At 36.7% G+C, this 12275-nt stretch overlaps 1 non-coding gene across 1 annotated transcript; it reads right to left on the bottom strand.

Annotated features, from left to right (window-relative positions):
• Positions 1–10829: 10829 nt before the first annotated feature.
• On the bottom strand, positions 10830–10936 carry LOC133813018 (small nucleolar RNA R71). The gene has a single exon (XR_009884068.1). It is a non-coding gene; the product is annotated as a small nucleolar RNA R71 (small nucleolar RNA).
• Between the last annotated feature and the right edge of the window lie 1339 nt (positions 10937–12275).

Here is a 12275-nt window from a genome sequence, read left to right as displayed (position 1 = left end):
TTCTTTTAAAATATATGACATTGATTATATAATAAAATTTAATATGAAAGTTAAGAAATAGAACTAAATTCACATATTTTCTCAATACAGCTAAGCAAACGTGCATTGTGCGTTGCTTTCTGCTAGTATATATGTAAATGAGAACTTCAAGGAGATGATGTGGTACTCTAAAGTCTCTTCAAAATATTATTTTTATTTTCTCCTTTAATCTAATTTCTTAATTCATTTTATGGATTAAAATAATAATAGTAATTAATTATAATACTACTTCTTAACTACTTCAAAGCACTCTTTCTATTTTCTCATATCTTCTCCCTTAATCTAATTTCACCTAAGTAATATATAAGATATATATTATGTTTAAACATATATATAACTAATATATATGTAACTAATATATATGTTACGTTTACATTTTTCTAATTAATTTAATTATTATGTATACATTAGTTTTATATATATATATAAATTTAAGCATGTATTATATTTATTTTTTGAAATAATTTAATTATTACGTATACTTTAGTTATAAATATTTGTTGTTATTATTAATTTTTAAATTAAAACAATGATTATAATAATTATATTTTAGTTATATATATTTGTTGTTATTATAATAATTATAATATTTAGAGATGATGTGGCGCTCTAAAGTTGCTTTAAATCACTCTATCTATTTTCTTATTTTTTTTCATTTTTTTAATTCTATTTTTTTCTAAATAAAACTAAAATATTCAAATATTTGATATTTATATTCAAATTCAAATTCAACTTGATATTATTTATAGTCATTCTCTTTATCTTCTCTCCGTCATTTTGCATTACACAATTCCATAAAGCTCCATAATGAATTTCTCATGCCACAAATGTTTGAACAACTCTATTTATCTACGATGCAAATGTACATATCTCAAGAGATTATATTTTCTTCTGTTTGGACAACAAAATCTACTCAACCTCCTTAAGGCTTTTGAGGAATCTTCTCAGGTTAAATCCCCATGAAGGATTTGCTATTTTATTTTTGTTTCTAAAATAACAATTATAATACATGTCAATTAAAAATATCTACCTCTAATAATAATAAATAAATAATTTATATACTCTTATTTTAAACATTTTGACAAAATACGAGGTCCAAAAGTTAATTTTTTAAAAGAACGATTTCAAACGGGTAATCGGCTAAAATTCAATGTTCAATATGATGTGAACCCTTACACAAAACATAAATTAAACATATAATTTACTTTTTATCATTTTTTAAAAATATAGATTCCAAACAGGTAATCAGCCAAAATAATCTTCACCATAGGAAAATATATTATGGATAACTCTGAAAAAGTGCTATCAAAAACAATTTATAACACTTTACCCAATGCTAACATAGCCCATGTTATTAAAAGTCTAGAGTTTTTTTATAATAATTTTCAAGTGTTATCAATAGTGTTATAATTAACTATTCCATAACATTTTTTCTTTGTTACAAAATACATACAATATCTATTTATCAAGCTTATAAATATTTTGTCAATAGTTGAACATTATGCTTATTTCATGATATTATTTAAGTTTTATAAAAAATGTCATTATAGACGATTTTATAACATTTTGTGCTTGTTATATTTATTCAATAGTCAAACATTATGCTTGTTTCATGTCATTATTTAAGTGTTATAAAAAATGTTATTATAGATTCTTTTTATAACACTATGCTCATTTCCATCTACCAATATCAATTCAAACAACACACAATTTTTCTTCTTTATCTTTGCAGCACACAAATTTCTCAGATCCTACTTCTCAACCTTCCATTATCACCGCAGCACACAGTAACAATCCCAGAACCTACTACACTATGGATGTATATTTAAGATATTCAAACTCCTCTAACATTTGCATAGTATTAAAAAAAAAGTTAGAGGCATACCTCTTGCAAACTGTTGCAAAAAAAGTTTCTTTGAAGTCTGTCTCAACACATACACACATTTACAATGTTATAATATATAATGAAAGTGAGTCAAATTCGAATTAAATAATTAAATAATAATGTAAAGAAAGGAAAATAAAATATAACAAAGGTATGAATGGTAATATTCAAAGTTTATGACATTTTGTTTTTCCAATTGAAAGTTGATATAAAGGTATGAATAATATTGACTTTATTTGTTGAACATTGTTGAGTATTTAACTTCTTTTTTCTTCTTTGAGGAAAGTAGAGTATTTAACTTTCGCACCTTAAAAAAAATACTCAACTTTAAAAAGTAAATTATTATTATTATTAAGTTTGAGAACAGAGAAAACAAGAATTTGAGAGCAAGAGAAGAAGTTGAGCATGAATTCTTTGAACTTGTATTGATTCCAATAGATGGATGAGCGATTTATTCACACAGAAAGGGTGGTTAACTATCCACACTACAATGAAAGCTCACAACTCTAGTACAAGAAATCGAGAGAAACTAAACTCAGAGTAAAACAGAACAATGATTAAAAGGAATATTGTAATTCCCCAAAATCCCTAATGATGTTTAAGGGTTGGATTAGTAGGCCGAGAGGGCCATAATTGATTTATTATGCTATTAAATTATAATATGATGTTAAATGCATGCATGTGGGTCCACATTTCATCATAGGAGCATTTTCGTAATTTGGCCCTTTGAGGGCGTAATTTTATATTTGTATGCATGTTGGTGAACTATTGATGAGGCCACATTATGATGTGGATTTTTTCGAGCCATTCGGCATGAGATGATCTTTGAGTGAAAGTTAGCGGTTTTGTCATAACAGGATTAAGTTCGGGGCTCGGGGTGAGTCTCGGGGTAATTTAGTGATTAGAACATTACCAGGAATTAAAGGGCAATGGAATATGATTTATTGGTATTTGAGAATATTAAGAATAACGAGAACTGGAGGGTGTTAATTATGATTAACGAAATAGGCGAGAAAGGACGATTGTACCCTTGGAAACCTTTAAAATACTTTAATTGACCTGGGGCAATAAGGTCTTTTCACCATAAGATATTTATATATATACATGCCATTGAAGGCTGTAGAACCTTGTCAAAAACAGAGTACTATTTTCTTCTCTCCCGTACATCATTTCCTTCTCTTTTCTTCTTGGATTTTTTTGAGCTTCTTTTGAGGATTCATGCTAGGGAAGTGGACCTTGAGGGCTTAGGATTGTGTTCCACCATTGAAGAGGGTTCTAAACTAAGCTTGAGGTAAGGTTCTAGCCATGAAAACTCTAGTTTGCTCTGTTTTCCAATTGGATTTAGCTTGGATTTTTAGGTTGGATAATGGGAATTGATGGGAGTTTTTTGCTAGGGTTACTTGGGTTATGACGCCTAGGACATGTGTGGATGGTTTTTGGGTTCATTTGGAATTTAAATGAGGTTTAGAAGCTTGTTTTTTACGTTGGAAATGGTGGTGTCGAAGGAGGGAAAAACCAAGGTTAAAAACCATGGTTGTAGCGCTACAGCGCCCATCACTGGGCACTACAACACTAGCCTGAGGGTTTTCTATTCTGCCTATAGCGCTGGGGCGCTAGGCGGGTAGCACTACAGCGCTACCTTACTTTTCTAGATTCTTGTTTTAGGAACTTTTGAGAGTTTTTTGCTCGGGGTTTCAATTCCTACGGCTCGGGATCGAATATACTCACTGTTTGGGTACAATTTGGGGTCCCAGGAGTGAGGTTTAGGTCAAGACCCTTTTTATTGTTGATTTTCATTGATGGAGGTTATAATTGGTTATGACTAGGTGATCTCTAAGGAATCAAAGAGTTGATCATTCTCAAAGGTCATTCTTTTACTATTTCTCGCTCGAACCATGGGTAAGAAAAATGCACCCCATATGTGACATGCATGGTTATCATTGAGGCATGTTGAGTGTTTAAATGTGGACATCGATTGTATATCAAATGCTTAGCAAATCTTGCTTACTTGTGAATGGAACTGACTCATTAGTCAGAATCGGCAATGGTGTCAGTATTTACTGTGAAGCTGTGACTCATTAGTCAAGTTCGGCAGTAGTACTGAGCACTGGTTGTATGGTATTGACTCATAAGTCAAGAACAGTCTTAGCGTGTTTAACGCAAGCTGATAAAGATTAGATCTAATCAACATCAGCATTGAATGACTCATCATGAGCATTAATGCCAAACCGACCTCAAGTTCGATGAATCCTAAAAGCGCTTGTTTAGCCTACGACTGGTCACTTAGAGCCAGGGCCAGAAGGTCCAGATGACTGCATCATCACATGGCTATGGGTATTGAGCCCACGTTAGTGACTCACTCGTCAGTCACTCATTTGTTTAACCTAGTGACTTACTCATCAGTCACTCATCTGGTTTACGTTAGTGACTTGCTCATCACTCACTCATCTGATTAGTGCTATAAGCCCCATCATGGTTAATAGAACCTCAAGTGTTAAATCACTCATTTGATTAGGGCTATAAGGCCCATCATGGTTAACAGAACCTTGAAGTGATATTCACTCATCTGTTCAGGGCTACAAGATCTGTATGATTATCATGATCATCATTTGATATTATATACATGCAGTAATGAGTTTTCTTGTTGAGCCTTGGCTCATGGGTGCTATGTGGTCCAAGTAAAGGGAAAGAAAAGCTCACCCAGCCTTGAATGGAGAGCATAGGTGGTGATGTGTACATATGCGGCCGCTTGACCACCACGGCCAAGGAGTTTCTCGGAGGAACTAGAGGGTTAACCCTATTGTTGCTGCTTAGGTCGGCGGGTTGTAATTTTACACTGTAATGACCACTTCATATTGTAAATAACTTGTAAACGTTTTTATGGGCCCATGAACAGTTTTTATATTTTAAATAAAATATATCCTTTCCTTTTGTTTGGTTTTTCACCTTAGCCTATTAATGACACCTAGATGCACGTTTATAACTAAATGACTCGATTAGTGAGTTAAGCACGGTTCAAAGTTCACAGTAATGATCTTGGAGTAACCAGGGCGTTACAACTTGGTATCAGTGCGTGCCAAGGTTTAGGGTTCCTATAGACTTGCTGGGCATGTACACTCACCACTGAAGATAAGCTCGACTCATGGTTTGGTAACTATTTATGTGGTTATATATTTAACTGCATAAATATAGTATAAATGCTTTACCTGTCTACATGAGATACCTTGATAAGGATGTGCCTTGACTACTGCATCATCAGCAAGAACGTGCTAATTAGTACTGATATTGCAAGAACATACTCATTAGTATTGTTCATTGTGAATGATTATTTGATACATGTTAAATGCTAAATGCTACAATCATGTATCCATCTGTATATCTGTATAATTGTGGAATAGGTGATTATTTGTTGATCTTGGACCGTGAGGTGGCAAGAGGTTTTGTTATTACTGCTTAACTGACTGCATTGATTGTTTCAGCACAATATAAGTGATAGAATAATTCAAAGACATGCAGATTCATTAGCTGGCCAGGAAGATCAAGGCCAGAATAATAGGCAGGGTCAAGAGAATGACCAGAGTCAGATTCCACAGCCAGCTCCTGATAATTGGTAGCAGTTGTTTAATGACCTGCAGGCCACAATATTGAGGCAGTAAGAAGAACTCTGCCTCCTGAGACAACAGGTTCCTATAGCGATCAGTGTACCTGAGGCACCCTCTGCATTGGTGCCAGCAGTTGAGCAGCTACCTAAAGTTGGAAACAAATGGGAGCCTCTTTATGAAAGGTTCAGGAAGCAGCAACCTCCAGTATTTGAGGGCAGTGCAGATCCTACTAAAGTTGAGCAGTGGATGAGCATGATTACCAGCATCCTTGACTTTATGAGGGTGACCGGTAATGAGAGGGTGACCTGTGCCACATATATGTTTCGGGAGGATGCCCGAATTTGATGGGAAGTTATATCCCAGACAAGAAACATCAATGCCCTGAGTTGGGAAGAGTTTTAGAATCTGTTCAATGAGAAGTACTATAATGATGCCATCAGGGCGGCAAAAGCTGAGGAATTTATCAGATTACTTCAAGGTAGTTTATCAGTGACTGAGTACACTCTGAGGTTTGATCAATTGGCAAAGTTTTCCATGGAGCTGGTACCCACTGATGGGACCAAAAGGGAGAGGTTTCTCCAGGGGCTACAATTTGGACTAGCCCGGGATGTTCGTATTACCATTGTGGCTGGGGTTACTACCTATGCATAGGTGGTTGAGAAGGCGCTCATAGCTAAGAGTGCAGAGAATAAGATCTGGCGAGACAATGCAGCCAGAAAAGTGTTTAGGAGGACAGGTTCTCCTAGGTTCTGGTAGGGGTGGAGGCCCCAGTGATCAAAAGAGGAAGGTTCCTAACACCTTCCCAATTCCAGGTCCTGATAGGCGACCCCGTGGTATTATAATAGGTCGTCAGAGTGGTAGTGAGGTCTAGAAGACTCATCCTGAATGCCCTAGGTGCAAGAGGCATCATTTGGGAGAGTGTAGGGCAAAGACCTGCTTCTTGTGTGGAGCAGTGGTTCATTTTAAGAAAGATTGCCCTAAAGCAAGAAAGGAAGAACCCAGAAAAGCGGACAGCTCAGCCCCAACTCGAGTGTTCACATTGACACAAGCAAAAGCTAAGGCTTCACCTTCAGTAGTTACAGGTCAACTTCTTAGTGCTAGAACCCCTTATAATGTTTTAATTGATTTCGGTGCTACACATTCTTTTGTTGCTAGTAGAATTATTGATAGACTGTGTAGACCATGTGATTATTATGTTGTGGGGTTTGGAACCTTATTACCCACTGGGGAGTTGGTAGTATCTAGGAGATGGGTCAGATCTTTGCCAGTGACCGTGGAGGGCAGAGAGTTGTCAGTGGATTTGATAGAGTTAGTTATGACTGACTTTGACATGATTCTAGGTATGGACCAGTTAGTGAAGTATGGGGAAACCATTGATTGCAGAAGGTAGATGGTCAACTTTGAGCCTAAAGGTGAGGATCCTTTTGTGTTTGTTGGTACTGTGCATGGACCCCGTATACCTATGATTTCTGTTTTGAGGGCTATAGATCTATTGCAAGGAGATTGCATTGGATTCTAAGCTAGTGTGGTTGACACCACTCAGGTCATGCCAGTGAGACCAGAAGAGACCAGACTAGTCTATGAATTCTTGGATGTGTTTCCAAAAGATTTACCAGGGTTGCCACCACACAGAGAAATTGAGTACGTGATAGAACTGGCACCAGGGATGGAGCCAGTGTCTCGAGCATCTTACAGAATGGCCCCAGCTGAGTTAAAAGAATTGAAAGTACAGTTGCAAGACCTGTTGGATTTAGGTTTTATCAGACCTAGTTTATCACCTTGGGGTGTGCCAGTTCTGTTTGTGAAGAAGAAAGATGGTTATCTGAGGATGTGTATTGATTACAGAGAACTGAATAAGTTAACAATTAAGAACAAGTATCCTCTGCCAAGGATAAATGATTTTTTTTGATCAGTTGCAAGGTAAAAAGGTATTCTCAAAGATAGACCTTCGTTCTGGTTATCATCAGTTGAGGGTCAAGGAGGGAGACATACCAAAGACTGTTTTTCGGTAGTATTATGCTACAGTCTACACTGTTGGAGAGAATCAAGGAGGGTCAATTGAGTGATCCACAATTGATCAAGATCAGAGAGGATGTTTTAGCTGGAGCATCTAAAGATCATGTGTCTGATTTGGGCTTGTTGAGATACAATGGTCGGATATGTGTTCCATTAGACACTTCTATGAGACGAGAGATTCTGGATGAATCTCATACTACACCTTACTCTTTGCATCCAGGCACCACAAAGATGTATCAGGATGTGAGATCGTTGTATTGGTGGCCTGCAATGAAGAGGGATGTAGTGGAGTATGTGGCTAAGTGCTTGACATGTCAACAGGTCAAGGCTGAGCATCAGAGGCCAGCAGGGTTATTGCAGCCTCTGGATATCCCAGAGTGGAAATGGGAGGACATCACGATGGATTTCTTGGTGGGGTTACCCAGGACTGTTAGGGAACATTATTCAGTTTGGGTTATAGTGGATTTCTATACTAAGTCAGGTCACTTCTTACCAGTGAGGACTACATATATAGTTTATCAGTACGCTGATCTCTATGTAAGAGAGATCGTGCTCCTCCATGGAGCACAGAGGTCGATCGTGTCAGATCAGGACCCCACTTTTACTTCCAAGTTCTGCGAGTGTTTACAGAAAGCCATGGGAACACAGTTGAAGTTCAGTACTGCTTATCATCCTCAGACAAATGGACAATCTGAGAGGATGATCCAGATATTGGAAGACATGTTACGAGCATGTGTGCTAGACTTTGGTGGATCCAGGAGTAAGTATCTACCTTTGATAGAGTTCTCCTACAACAATAGTTATCAGTCTACCATTGGGGTTGCACCTTATGAGATGTTGTATGGTAGGAATTGCAGATCTCCCATTCATTGGGATGAGATAGGAAAAAGGAGACACTTGGGTCCTGAGGCAGTTCAGAGGACCAGTGAGGCCATTGAGAAGATTAGAGCTCAGATGCTCACTTTTTAAAGTAGGCCGAAAAGTTATGCAAATCCCAAGCGCAGGAACGTGGAGTTCTCAGTGGGAGACTATGTTTTCCTTAGAGTCTCGCCATAGAAAGGGGTGAGAAGATTCGGGAAGAAGGGCAAGTTGAGCCCTATATTTGTAGGTCCATTTGAGATCTTGGAGAGGATTGGTTAGGTGGCTTACAGGTTGGCCTTACCACCGGCATTGTCAGTCGTGCATAACGTGTTTCACATTTCAGCTCTTCAATGGTATGTATCTGATGTGACTCATGTTTTGAGCTATGAAGATTTGGAGCTTGAGACAGATCTCTCCTATGAAAAACAGCCAGTTCAAATACTTGACAGAAAGGACAAGGTCCTCAGGAATAAGACGATACCTTTGGTTAAGGTATTGATAAATGAGTTTTAAGCTCATTTATGGTCTAGTTATTAGGGTGTTTTTTGTTAGTTAAGGATTATTTTATTTCAGAATTATGCTCGTTTGTTCATGTTTCAGGTTTTCCATGGTAAATTGGTAAAAATAGTGAAAAGGAGTGAAAGTGGAACAAAATCGGGTTTTTCGGGATTGATATGTGCAATTTTGGATGCTGTTAATAGCGCTATCAAGGGAGCGTCGTAGCGCTATCATGAAAAGCCAAGCAGTACTACAACAAGAGCGCTACAGCGCTAGTAAACAAATTCTTTATGTGTTTTGGCTTTGACTTTAGCGCTACAGCGAAGGTTACACATTTTTCAGATTTTAAACCACTTTTTGAAGGGCAATCTGGTCTTTTCACTTGAGAACCTTGGAAGACTATTTAAAGAGCATTATTCTGCGATTATGAGGGGAGTCTCAGTTTTATAAACCCTAGATTAAAAGAGGTTGCTGTAATTATTTTCTCTGTTTTTCATCTGAATTCTTGAGGTTAATTTTATGAACAATTATTTGCTATTTATTTTCATAATGGAATTTATGAACTAATTTCTTTTATTTAGGAATTAATGTAGTCACTGAGATTGTATTTAATTTTATTATGATTTTCTGATACTTCTTTTCTATTCTAATCTATATGATGTGTGTTTAATGCTAGTAAATACTTGATCACTATTTGCTTGATTTAATGGTTTTGATTCAAAATTCGAAAGATGAGAATTGAATATGCTATCATTGTATAGGCATAGGTGCATATTGGACGAAAGTACCTGTATGCTTGTGTAGTAATTAGGTTTCCATGTTTAATGCCTTTTATATGTTCGAGTTTATCACCAAAATGTAGAAAACCTGCATATAGATTGAGATCTTATATCTTGAAAAAGAATAGGAATCGATTATATTAACCTGCTATTAGAATAGAAAGAATAGATTTAGAATTGATTATTAATATTTGTAGAGTGAACAGTTGATGAAATTAATTCCTAGGTCTTTTTTATTATTGATTTTTAAGTAATGATTCGTTGTTTTTTTTCCAGTTCTTTAATTTTGGTTCGTAGTTTATAGTATTTCTTTTATTTTTAATTGTTCACTTAAATTTTAACTAACCAAATAGAATTTGAAAATCAATTAGTCGTACTTGGGAGATAGTCTCTGTGGGACGATATCCGTTCTTCTGGAATTTACTACTTGACACGACTACGTATACCTGCGTACAGAAATTACAGATCAAGTTTTTGGTGCCGTTGCTGGGGACTTAAATTCCAATATCACAGTTATTGTTATTTGTTCTAATTTGGTTATTTTATTTTATTTAATTTCTGTTAACATTTATTTGGATCAAGGTTCTATTGTGTTTCAGGACTTGTTGGTATATGTGAAGCAATAGACACAAGGAGCTTATACCAATCGATCTGGAAATTGAAAGAACATGTAGATAGAACAGGAAAACAAATAGGAGATTAGATTTTACCATGGCTGGAAATTTGAGAAATGGTGCTAATAATGGTCAAGGGGCTGCAGAGGTTCCAAGGGAGCAAGGACCAAGAACATTGAGAGATTATGTACTTCCTACTGTTACAGGAGTGCATTCATGCATTAGACCTCCAACCATTGCTACCAACAATTTTGAGATTAAGCCCACAATTCTTCAAATGGTTCAGTCAACTGTTCAGTTTGGAGGTATGCCAACGGAGGACCCCAATTTACACATAGCTAATTTTCTGGAGTTATGTGCAACGTTCAAGATGAATGGGGTGAGTGATGATGCTATAAGACCGAGGTTATTCCCATTTTCACTAAGGGATAGGGCGAAGAGTTGGCTAATATCTTTGCAGGTGAATTCTATCACTACATGGGAGGAGTTAGCTCATAAATTCCTTGCCAAGTTATTTCCTCCAGCAAAGGCTGCAAAACTAAGGGGAGGGATTAATAATTTTTATCAGATGAAAGGAGAGTCACTGTATGATTCTTGGGAGCGATTTAAGGAGTTATTAAGGAAGTGTCCACACCATGGAATAGAAAAGTTGATGCTGGTGCATAATTTTTATAATGGGTTGAATGGAACCACGAGAACAATTATAGATGCCGCGGCGAGAGGTGCCTTTATGAGTAAAAGTGCTAATGAGGCATATGAGCTATTAGAGGAGATGGCAATGAATAATTATCAATGGGCAACCGAAAGGGGACAACCAAAGAAGGTGGCTGGAATGATGGAATTGGATGCTATATCCATGCTTACAGCTCAAGTAGCGGCCTTGACAAAGCAATTACAAAAGACTACACTCCCATCTCAAGCTATGCAAATTCAAAACCTTTGTGAAGTGTGTGGTACAACCCATCAACCCAACCAATGCCCTGCTATAGATATGAATAACATGCCTATGGAAGAAGTACAAGCTATAGGAAATTACCAAAGACAACCCAATAACCCCAATTCCATGTCTTACACCCCAGCTTGGAAGAATCATCCTAATTTTTCCTGGTCTAATAATCAAAATACTCTACAGCCTTATCCTCCACCTCAGCCACAATATCAACCTGCCCAAAATAGACCACCATATCCACAACAACATTCACAACAATACCCTCCACCTGGATATTATCAACCACAAAATAGACCTCACCCAATGCCAATGAAACTAGCTGAACCTCAACCTGATGTACTTAACCAATTCATGACTGAAACCAGGGCGTCCGTAGGAAGTTTGGAGACTCAAATAGGGAAATTGGCTACTTTAATGTCTAATAGAGCTCAAGGAAATTTTCCTAGCACTACAAAAGTTAATCCTAAAGAACAGTGCCAAGCTATTACTTTGAGGAGTGGAACGAGGTATAAAGGGCCAAAGAAGAATCAGTCAGAAGAAGAAGAAGGTCAGAAGGGAAATACACAAGGTAAAGAAGAAAGGAAGTTTAATGATGAAAAGGTTACTGAAGACCTTAAGAAAGAAGAGGAGACCCCACCTGTGAGTATTGAGCACCATGTTAGAATTCCATATCCACAAAGACTTCGTAAGCATAATTTAGATAAACAGTTTGCAAAGTTTTTAGAGGTGTTCAAGAAGCTACATATAAATATACCGTTCGTAGAATCATTAGAACAGATGCCCAGCTATGTAAAGTTTATGAAGGAGATTCTTTCTAATAAGAGAAAGATGGGTGACTATGGAACAACGGCATTAACGAAAGAATGTAGTGCGATTTTGCAAAAGAAACTTCCTCAAAAGTTACGAGATCCTGGGATTTTTACTATTCCATGCACGATTGGGGAGTTTGAATGTAAGCATGCACTTTGCGATTTGGGGGCAAGTATTAATTTAATGCCTTTGTTAGTATTTCGTAGACTTGGTTTGGGTGAA

This window comes from Humulus lupulus, chromosome 1 (assembly GCF_963169125.1).
Source record: "Humulus lupulus chromosome 1, drHumLupu1.1, whole genome shotgun sequence".
Classification (NCBI taxonomy): domain Eukaryota; kingdom Viridiplantae; phylum Streptophyta; class Magnoliopsida; order Rosales; family Cannabaceae; genus Humulus; species Humulus lupulus.
This window is presented reverse-complemented; position numbering and strand designations above follow the sequence as displayed.